General features: G+C 43.5%; 1 protein-coding gene across 3 annotated transcripts in view; it reads right to left on the bottom strand.

Moving 5' to 3' along the window:
* Positions 1 to 10,752, bottom strand: part of Sox5 (SRY-box transcription factor 5) — a 968,743-nt gene that overhangs the window by 793,538 nt on the left and 164,453 nt on the right. The gene's annotated exons all lie outside the window — the stretch shown is intronic.

The following is a 10,752-nucleotide window of genomic DNA, read 5'->3' on the forward strand; positions in this document are numbered from 1 at the left end:
GACACAGACAGCCTGAGCCACGAAACCTGCTCTGACACAGACAGCCTGAGCCACGAAACCTGCTCTGAAGAAACAAACCTAAAGGATAAAGCTATCTCTCTGGTTAAGCAATTTGTTTTAACAGTAATTATCAAGTATTTATCAATAATAATTATTATTATGTAATAAAATTTAGTTGCAAAAGCTGTAGATTGTCCTTCAAAGACAATTATACTCAAGGCTTGGTCGTCGTCACTTGGCACTATATGAAAGACTTAGAAAATTTAAGAAATGGGGCTTAATCTGGGGGGTAGAGGCACGTACCTTTAATCTCAGCACCCAGGAGGCAGAGGTGGGCCAGCAGTCTACTTTACAGTTCTGCCCACCACACACTTGCACCATGATGTTCTTTCTCACCTAAACCCAAAGCAGCATGACCAGAGACCATGGACTGAAACTCCCCAGGGTCGTCACCCAAGCACACCCTCCCTCTTCATAAGCTGATGGTGTCCAGTGTTTACTTCAGTAGTGGAGAAAGCTCGGGGAGCCCAGATGACACTCGACAGTAATTGGTGTCTGAAGCAAATTTTGTCCCTGGAATCAAGAAACTGTTAGTATAAATCCACAAGAAAGCACAAAAGCCTTCTACGTCTAAAGCACAAACAAAGGGCAGAAGTAAAATTTTAAAAATAGCACCCACGTCGGCAGCTAAAGAAATCGCGTAAGGATGAAGGAGAAGACACACTGTGGTTATTTTAGACTGGCAACTGTCAGGAAAGCTATGGAATATAAATTTGGGGCTCTGTTTGTCAGAGTTCTCGTGGAAGTAATGAGAGAGGAAACAAACCCGAAATTAACTGTGGTGCAATTTTCTCTTGTGCTGATTCTGTCTGAGCAAAACAGGCATTTAATAACAGTCTTAAAAATATGCATAGCCGATATTATATATAGAATTATAGAGATATTTGGAGAATGTATAGCACCATACAGTCCATAAACAAGTGACAATTCAAAATGATCTATGAACTAGTAAGGTAAGGGAAGCTTGTTATGTAAATGAAAATAACAAATTAAATTAATTGTGTGTTGATTACATCTGATTAGGTGGTAGAAAGAGACCCAATCTTCATGCTTATATTGCACTCAGCCATTGGTCTTATGAAATCTAATCCAGAAGGCTGGGCATGGTGGTCACACCGTAACACCAGCATTCTGGAAAGGAGGCAAGAGGACACAGCAAGCTTGAAGCCAGGCTTGTCTCCATAACAAATTCCAGGTCAGCCAGGGCTGTGTAATGGGATGCTTTCTCAACAAAGACAAGGGAAGAGAGGAAGGGATGGAAGAGGAGTGGGGGATGGGGAACAGAGTGGAAAGAAAAGAAGGGAGGAAAGAGGAGGAGAGGAGAAAAGACGAGAGGGAAAGAGGGAGGGGTAAAGGGAGAAATCAATCCAATCCAAGCATCAGAATGCTCAGAAAACCAGTTCAATTTATGCAAATTTTGATAGACTTCTCCCAATTCTGTTCATTAAAGGTCTAAAGAAAAATACAGTCTTAAATTTAGGGATTGATTCTTGGAATTTCAAGATAGAATGAATCTCTGAAGTGGGTTAACTTACTCTCACTTGTTTTGTTTTATTTTGTTTTGTTTTTCACTTTTTTGAGACAGGGTTTCTCTGTATAGCCCTGGCTATCCTGGAACTCCCTCTGTAGACCAGGCTGTCCTTGAACTTGCAGAGATCCACCTGCCTCTGTCTCTGAGTGCCAGGATTAAAGGTGTGCGCCACCACATTCAGTGTTTTTTACATTTTAGTTGTCTTTCCATTTTCCTTCTGGCCTTTTTAATTTATAGCCTCTTTTTTTTTCCTGAAATTATAGAAATTGAATGTGTTCACCAAGGAATAATTGGTAAATGAAATCTGAATAGAAAGATGTTAACACTTGAAAGGTTTGGAGGGAAAGTTGCAGAAATTTATGTTTTCAACCTTTTTATCAATAGTGACTATGAAGCAAAACCACAAACTACCCCAAACTAGCAGAAGCATAACTTAATGACAGATCTGTTTGTAGTCAGCATCATGGCACACAGGAATGCGGCCTGTGTAGGGGCATGTGCATGGCACTCAGCACTGGAAGGCAGATGTAGGAAGGCCATTCTTGTCTATGTAGCCAGGGCTAGATGCACCAGGAACAGGCAGTGAGATTCTACATTAGGAAGAGATCATTTGCACACACTGCCCGCATACCCAGCCTGAACTTGTGCAGTCTGCTTTCCTTTCTCATGTGCCACCTCTGCATGTAAACAACCTAGGAGTTATGCTTCAACCTAGGAGTGCTTCTAGACAAACCCTAAAACCTGTTACCACCACAGAGCTATCTCACACCCCAGCTACATACATCATACAGGAAGATGCACACGTGCTTATGGGTACGTAAGTTTGCATACTTTTGATAAACCCTGTAACATGTGAGGTAACATGATGAATAATTCCCAAATGGATTCAGATAAAGTCTTTGATGGAATGGAAACTCATCACCAGACAAAGTGTTTTAAGAAAGCAGCTGTTCTTTTAAATTTCAAATGTCTTTCAGGGTCCATGTGGAAAGGCTTGGTCCCCACCCGGACACTGTTCTTTGAGATGGACTCTAGGTTACTGGTGGCATGCCCTCCCTTGGGGCATGGTAGAACCCAAGTCTCTTCTCCTCTCTTGCACTTCCTCACCGTGAGGTGAGTGGTTCTGTTCTGCCATCAGCTCCCCTGGAGGCCTACCTGACCATAAATGACAACCTTCAAGACTGAAAGCAAAAGTAAGCCTTTTGTTCCCCGAAAGATGGCTCCTCAGGAAAAGAAATGACCATCAGGATAGCTCAGCAGGCCAGCGGCTTATACAGGTCACCGTCTAAAACACAGCATGCCAGAGCCTGTCCTCCATAGAGCTCAACGCGGCTCCAATATAGCTTGGATATTTACCATCAATTTGAACATCTGTGATCAGCCTGACATCAGAGACACAAACTTCAAACCCACAGCTCAGACCCTCCCTCAGGTTCGGTTTTTCTTACGAGTGGACATTTGGCATAAAAATCTACTCAAGTATGATTTGTGCTATGTCAAATTTTGTACAAAGTATTTTCACTTTTTCCAATACAGTATGTTGATGTTGCCACCCGCCCACTGGGCCTGTATTTACGTTCTAACCCTTTCTGGGGAAGCTTGTGAACACCAGATCTGAACAACCTGACTATCAGGCATCTGTATGTTTTACACTTTATATGTATAAGTATGTGGGGCATGTGGTATTACTGCTTACATAAAAGATTTACAACTAGCTTCTAATACTCCCTAAATCACTCTCTAGAACCCCCATGGATCCCATGGGGACCACAGTAATGGGCAGCATCCATCTCGCTTCAGATTAAATGAAAAGCAGGTACCACTTTTACCGAGTCATTTAGCTTAAAAAAAATTAGAATTATAATGTCCAATGCTGGGGGGTACATGGAAAAGGAAACTCAGCTCCATATGACCTTTCAATGGTACATACTTATCTGGAAAGCAATGTAGTAATAGATAATTTGACCTATTAAAATATTCATACACTTTGAAATGGTCAACTAATCTCTGTGAACCCAAATATACAAGCACACAGGCATGCACACACAAACACATGGACATACAAACAAAGATATCCAATACAGTGTTGTTTACTCTCCTGGCCTAGCTATACCTTCCCCCAAAATGAGAATCCTTAGCCCAAGCTTCCCCACTGCATGCATGTAACTGACACCCCCTTAAGTCTTTGCATCGTTTCCTTCCATTTTACTGTTTGTTGTTGTCTTAAGAAATTGTCATTGCTGTGATGTCACTTTGGGGCTTTTTATATAACCTTGAAGTCTAACACAATTTGGAGGTAAAGGAAATAACATGCTGAACTGTGCATGCAGAACTGTGTGTGCTGAACTGTGCGTGCTGAACTGTGCGTGCAGAACCGAGGTCAGGACATGTGTAGGGTGCACCATGTCGCCCTACATGAATAGAAAAGCCATAGAGGAACCATAATACAAGACGAAGTTCTGCCAATGACTCAAGTTCTAAACTTGGGGGTCACTCACAAGGCCCCACCCCTAGCTGAGGAGTTATCAGTGGCCCAGGACATCCAGGGGAAGTCATTTTCCACTCAGCACATTGCCATCACAAGTGCATGGCACACTCATGTTCCCTCCAACAACCCAAATTAAACTCAGAGATTCATTTCTTTTTCTTTGTAAGGATGGGCAAGCAGAAGCAGAACTTGTTAAGAAGGGGTATGAAGGGGACAGAAAGGACAAAAGAAGTTGACCAGAAGTGACTTTGTTTAAAATAAGAAAGTGATTTTGATCAAAATACAACCTATGCACATATGAAATTGTCAAAGGAAAATGTTCAAATTCTTCTAACTTGGTTCCTACACAATTTACCTTGAAACATCACGTGCGCATAATTCAGGTGCTTACCAAAATGACATGAGGCCTGTCAAGCTTTGCTTATGCCAGCTGGTGTCAGCTGCTTAGTCTATCTGGCTCCCTGACAGTCTCTCAGTTCTAAAGTTTCAAACTTCTGAGCTCTGTATCCAATCGCACTGCTGCACACTAATTTCTATAAAGTGAAGTTCTAAACATATTCCTTCCCTACTTGAAAACCTTCGCTGCCAATGGGATAGTTGGCACAGGTTCTCCCATGATGTCACCTCCCATCTACTCCTCCAGTGGGGCTCTCTGTTGTTTCTGACGTTCTGTTAAACTCACAGCCCCTTGTCACGCTATTTCCTATCTTCCTATACCTTAGCAGATGTCTTTCTCTCTATGTGAAATGGATCCTCTCTTCATTTCTGCCTCACAGCTTTCTAGTCAAGTTTCTGTCCCAATTTTTATCCCAATATTTACCTTGCAAAGTATCCTCGGGCCACACAATGAGGTTAATAGCTACTCGTGGGCCCCTTGCTCCAATGTGGTACTTGCCACCTAATGAAAAGCCGTGTGTCTCCCTGATAAATTACAATGTCTTGAGGTGGAGACTTCAAGTATCATGAGCCTTCAGTGGGTGAGAACTCAGTATCTCTCAGTTGAATGACTTTGTGAAATTGGAGATGTAAGCATTACACTATCACAAAGCTGGCACAGCAGCAATTTTGTTCACAGGGACACCGGCATGTTCAGAGTCACAGACTGCACAGTCACCCTGGGGTCACAATAGCTCTAGGAGATGGGGATTTTTCAGCTAGCACAGCCTTATGTGAGCTCATTCATGAAGCCACCTCCACACAGCACGTGACTGTTCATCTGAATGCTGATGCTGGGCTGAGACTGTAAGCCAGTAGAGAAGCGCTCGCCTGACGTACATGATAAGGCCGCTGAGGTTCACTACTCAGGGAGAAAAATGGGGGGCTGGACCCTGCTAATTTAGGTGATTTCTGGTTACTCTGTTAGGAAGTTCTTACTTTAGTTTGGCTTTGGGGTCTCACCATGCTGGTCTTGAACTCGCTAAGTACCTGAGAAGAGCCTTGAATTCCTTCTCCTCTTGTGTCTACCTCCCAAGCTCTCTCCACCATGCCCACTTCCATTAAATGGGATTTTTAAAAATAGTCATTTATTTTATTACTGCATGTGTATGACTGTGTTGTCTGCATGTGCGTGTGTGCACCATGTGTGTGCTTGGTACCTGTGGAGTTCAGAGATGGTGTCTGGTGATAGTTGGCTGTGAGCACCAAGTGGGTCCTGGGGGTTGAACCTAGGCCCTATGCAAGAGCAGCAAATTCCCCACTGAGCATCCCTCCAGCTCCCTGGCACGACTTCTGAAAAATCTTATCTTTCAGTCCTTACATAAAGGTATGTGTAGATGGCTTTACTTGATTTATAATAAGGCATTTGATGTATAATACCTTTGTAACTGGCTCTAATTTTCATTAGCTCTCCCACTCAACCTCTTAAAACCCACACGCCTACACCAGGCTTATTTCCATGTCCAGCAGTCTACTCTACTTGAAATCACATACAACATTAGCTAAGTTTCCCTAATGTCATTTCCTTAAAGTCTTTTTCTTAAAAAAAAAAAAAAAAAAAAAAATTCTCACTACCTGCAGCTTGTAGCGTGTGAGTATCCATTAGAGTTTTGGCAAGAAAAATCTTACTAGGGACATTTCTGATGGCATATACATCAGATCTAACGGAAAGAAATTATTGAAAAAACTCCCATCTGGAACACGACAGTGACAAATATTACCAGATTCCAGTCAGGCCATGATGCATCTCACTTGCTGTTGTCAGTCTCATCTCCCGCCAGGAGGCAATAAGAGCAGGTTAGAGAAGGAAAATATTCACACCAACCTGGCAGTTTCAAATATTTCCGTGAAGTTCGACACGGCACCCTTCTGTAGCAAGGCCGTTAGTTATCCCCATTATTCTGTAAGTCCCTTGAAGGGACTTCAAGCAAGCAGTTTATCCTTAGTCTTCTGTATGCTTTCAACATGTTGTCTTATTATGCTCTGTTTAGATATGCCTCATGTGAAGGAGACCACACACACAGCCCTGTTAAGCAGGAGTCCAGGCCAAGGGCCCCCCGGCATGCAAACTCCAGGCCATAAAGAGTGCCTGTGAATACCACCCCAAGGTTAATAGCTGAGGAAACTCTGGAATGCTGCACAGCCTGTTTGGTGAGCTCAGGTAGAAGTTGGCTCTCCAGCCAGAGGTATGATGTCAGCTTGAACCACAGGCTCAGGAGGCTTGTAAATCTTGGGTCACACAGGGGTAGCATGTAGGGGTGGCACAATTTCTTGTTTTATGTGCGTGTGAGCTTCTTCCAGGTGGACTGTGGCTGTTTGAAAATGAGTAACACTTTTCCTGCTACTCTGTGTATGGTATCTGAGATGAAGGGCAGTTCAGTGGAAAGCACATGAGCTTCTGTGACACACACATGGCCCAGAGTCTCTGCGCTGTGACTTTAAGGCTGTGTGACATTAATGACACTTAAAGTAATCCAGCCTCTTCAAGTCCTAACTCTCCAAGTTGAAGATTTCCCCCTGCCCTCCCCTCTCTTCCCCTTCCTCTTCTCCTCATTTTTTCTTTTTACACTTAGCTCTTTATAGAGATGGCATGACTATGTCATGATGCATATGTGGGGGTCAAAGGGTATTTTCTGGGTGTCACATTGTTCCTTCCCCACATGAGGTCCAGAAATGGAACTTGGGACCTCAGGCCTAGGGGAGAACCATCTATATCGGTCTACGAGTCTGGCCATCTTGTTGGTCTGGGATGTTCGCTCCCCAACATTCTGTACCTTGGAATGTAACCTACTTTTGTTAAATGTGATCCGTTAAAATGAGAAAATCATTCCTGTGGGCAGTCAGACAAAAGTATACAATAGAGTTGGGTATAGTGACACATGCATTTAATCCCAGCACTCAGGAGGCAGAGGCAGGTGAATTTCTGAGTTTGAGGAGAAACTGGTCTACCAAGCAAGTTCCAGTAGAGCCAGGGTTACAAAGAGAAACCCTGTCTCAAAAGAAAGAAAAAAAGAAAGAAAGAGAGAGAGGAAGAGAGAGAGAGAGGAGAGAGAGAGAGAAAGAGAGAGAGAAAGGGAGGAAGGAAGGAAGGGAGAAAGAGAGAAAGAGAGAAAGGAAATTGAAATGTGAACATAGTGACGGATGTGTGGTGTTAACTTTCTATCACTGAAACTAAGTACATGAGGCAAATACTTGACTGTGGGGGAAAAAAGAGTTACTTTGGAATATGTTTCTAGAAGTTAATCCAGAGTCACTGGGCCCCAACAATTTGGTGCCTATGCTGAGTGCAATAAAGTAAAACCACGCACATTATGAGCCAGGAAATAAAGACAGGCACACACACTGGGTAAGGTACCACAGTCTATTGTGGAAGCATCCGTAACTCCATAATCTAAAGATGTGACACAAGGCCTGACTCCCCGCTCTACCTGCATCCCAATAGCACACTCCAGGGCAGGTTGTTTTTGAAATGTGGTTCTTTGGAGGGCACTTATCCAACCCAGAACACACATGGGAGGAAACAATGTAAGGACACACAGAAAAAGTTGTCCCTTTGTGCCAAGGAGAGATAGTGGGTATGGCATCTTCCCTCAAAGCCTTCAGGAGGACCCAACCTTGTAGGCTCCTTTACTATGAACACAAATCCCCTAAAACTCTGAGACTATAATCTAATGTTTGAATATATCATATAAGGTATATTCCCAGGAGTACCCTGTCAATCTAATCTTTCTGACTTCCTCAAACAGTAAACTCTTTGTATAAAATGTGCTATGCTGTTACAATGATGGAGACAGTGTGGGAAGAGATCAGAGAGCAAAGGCTTATTACTTTACCATGTGGAGCGGAGCACTGAGAAGTTTCAGCCTTGTTTCACAAGTCTTTCTTCCTTCCCCAGGACAATCAATGGGAAAATATCCACAGAGCAGAAAGCATGGGGGCGGGGAGAACCGAGGGTGAGCTATGAGTACCAAGAGCCCAGTGTCCTGCGGGGAAACTGGAATGGTTTCCATATACGAAGGGAGGCCTAGAGGAGACCTTTGTAAAGATGAAGTAACTCAAGAGCAGAAGTAGCCCCCATGCATGACAAATTCAATGTAGTCAAGTGTAGACGTTGGATGAATCAAGTTGCACCGTGAAGGGAGGATAGTGCAATCATAATGTTCTTCACACCGGGCGGTGGTGGTGCACGCCTTCAATCCCAGCACTTAGGAGGCAGAGGCAGGTGGATGTCTGAGTTTGAGGACAGCCTGGTCTACAGAGTGAGTTCCAGGACAATCAGGGCTATACAGAGAAACTGTGTCTCGAAAAAAATAAAAAAATAAAAGCAGAAAAGCACAATGTTCTCCACTTACACACACAAGTTTCCTCCTGCCTCTTCTCTTCATAGCTGGGGTGAGATGACCAAACCTTACACCAGAAGATCCAGCCTAGCTGCCCTCATTGAGCAGAGAGGAAAGCCCCAGGTAAAGGACCAGCTCAAATCCCAGACTTTGAAAGAAACTGACAAGGAGTTACATGGCTGTTAAATTTAACGGAGGTTTCAAGACTCAATGGGAGGTTGGATAAACCTCCTGCCCACAGAGAATCATCTAAAAAATGTCTGTGGCTAGAAGTTTCCAGAAAGCCCATCAGATTCTATTCCCCAAAGGTCAAGAGACCCAGTGGGATAGAGACTGAATTACCATGATGTAACTGTGGAAGTCGAGAGGATGGGGAAAAGAACAGGTCTGGAATCTGAGGAAAACTTGTCCCCCTTCCTATTCAAGCAAGTAACTAAGATGCATGCTTCAAGGGCATGTAAGATCTGTACAAGAAAGCTAGACAGGAGCTCAAGAAAACCACTGGGCACATCCATGAAACTCTATTGAGCTCCAGGGAGAATGGACTATATGGAAAACAGGAGCTGAGCAGAGAGTAGACATTGAAAGGGAAGCCACACTCAAGTAAAGAGAGTTGAAGCCAGATGAGTCCTATAGGGGAAACACCCAAGTTTCCTTAAAAGTAGACTTAAATGTCTACCAGAACCCCAAACCCCACGACATAAGAGTATCAGTTAATATGAGAGATATCCCCAAGTTGTTTTTCCAGCCTTCATTTCCATGTTACAACCCCCTAAGACTTCAGCTGCAGTAGCTCATGGCTCAATGGGCAAGTGGTAAACAAATAAAAACTGAAGGTTCTCTCGAGAACTGAGTCCAGCTGAAACGAGCGCCTGGTGAGGCAGGAAAGATGGTGCACTGTTGACTTTGGGGCTATAGGTATGGCCTTATGTTGGGCTCACAGTTTCTGGCTGGAGATTAGAAGTATTCAGAAAAGTCTTTTTTCTTTCATTTAAAAATGATCCTATTGAGTTTTAGAGGCTTATTAAGACCTAAATTTGACCCAAGGATAAAATAGAGAAATTGTGATTGATTTGTTTCTGTGCTAGTTTCGTGTCAACTTGATACAAGCTAGAGTCATTGGAGAGGGTGTCAAATAGGAAAATGCTATCATAAGATGCATTAGTGATAAGATAAGATGCATCAGTGTGGGAGGGCCCAGCCTAGTGTGAGTGGTGCCACTCCTGGGTTGGTGGTCCTGGCTTCTATAAGAAATTAAGCTGAGCAAGCCATGAGGAGGAAGTCACTAAGCAACACTGTACCATGGCCTCTGCATCAGCTCCTGCCTCCAGGTTACTGCTCTGTTTAAGTTCCTGTCCTGACCTCCTTGAATGATGAACTGTGATGTGAAAGTGTAAGCCAGATAAAAACCCTTTTCTCAACAAGTCGCTTTCATCATGGCATCGTTATCACTTTGATAACAACCCTAACTATGACAATATACAAGTTGGCGTGTATGTTACAGAGCAAAACTGCCATGTGGAAAGAAAGGAGGGGAGAGAGAACTCACTGGAGTCGAGATCTTACCAATGGAAGAAGAGATATAGTGTGTTCACACTGTGTCATAGCATACAAAGTCAATGAGCACTATGCTTCAGGGTGATACTGCGAAGGTCAGAGAGTTTTATAGACCCCTCCCCCTCCAGGGTTTGTTCTGGTCAGCATGGCTAACAGATGGGCCCAGGATGCATGTGAAAAGTATAAGAGGTGAGCAGAAGTCTCCTGAAGGCAGATCAAGGTGTGTGGCTGGGGATAAAACTCGGTAACTGACAGCTGTCTACCATCCTAGCATGCGTGAGGTCCTTCAGAGTTCCACTTAAACCCTGCAAAAAAAAATGTATGAGGAAGAGGAAAAGGGG

This window comes from Mastomys coucha, unplaced genomic scaffold (genome assembly GCF_008632895.1).
Source record: "Mastomys coucha isolate ucsf_1 unplaced genomic scaffold, UCSF_Mcou_1 pScaffold20, whole genome shotgun sequence".
Lineage (NCBI taxonomy): Eukaryota > Metazoa > Chordata > Mammalia > Rodentia > Muridae > Mastomys > Mastomys coucha.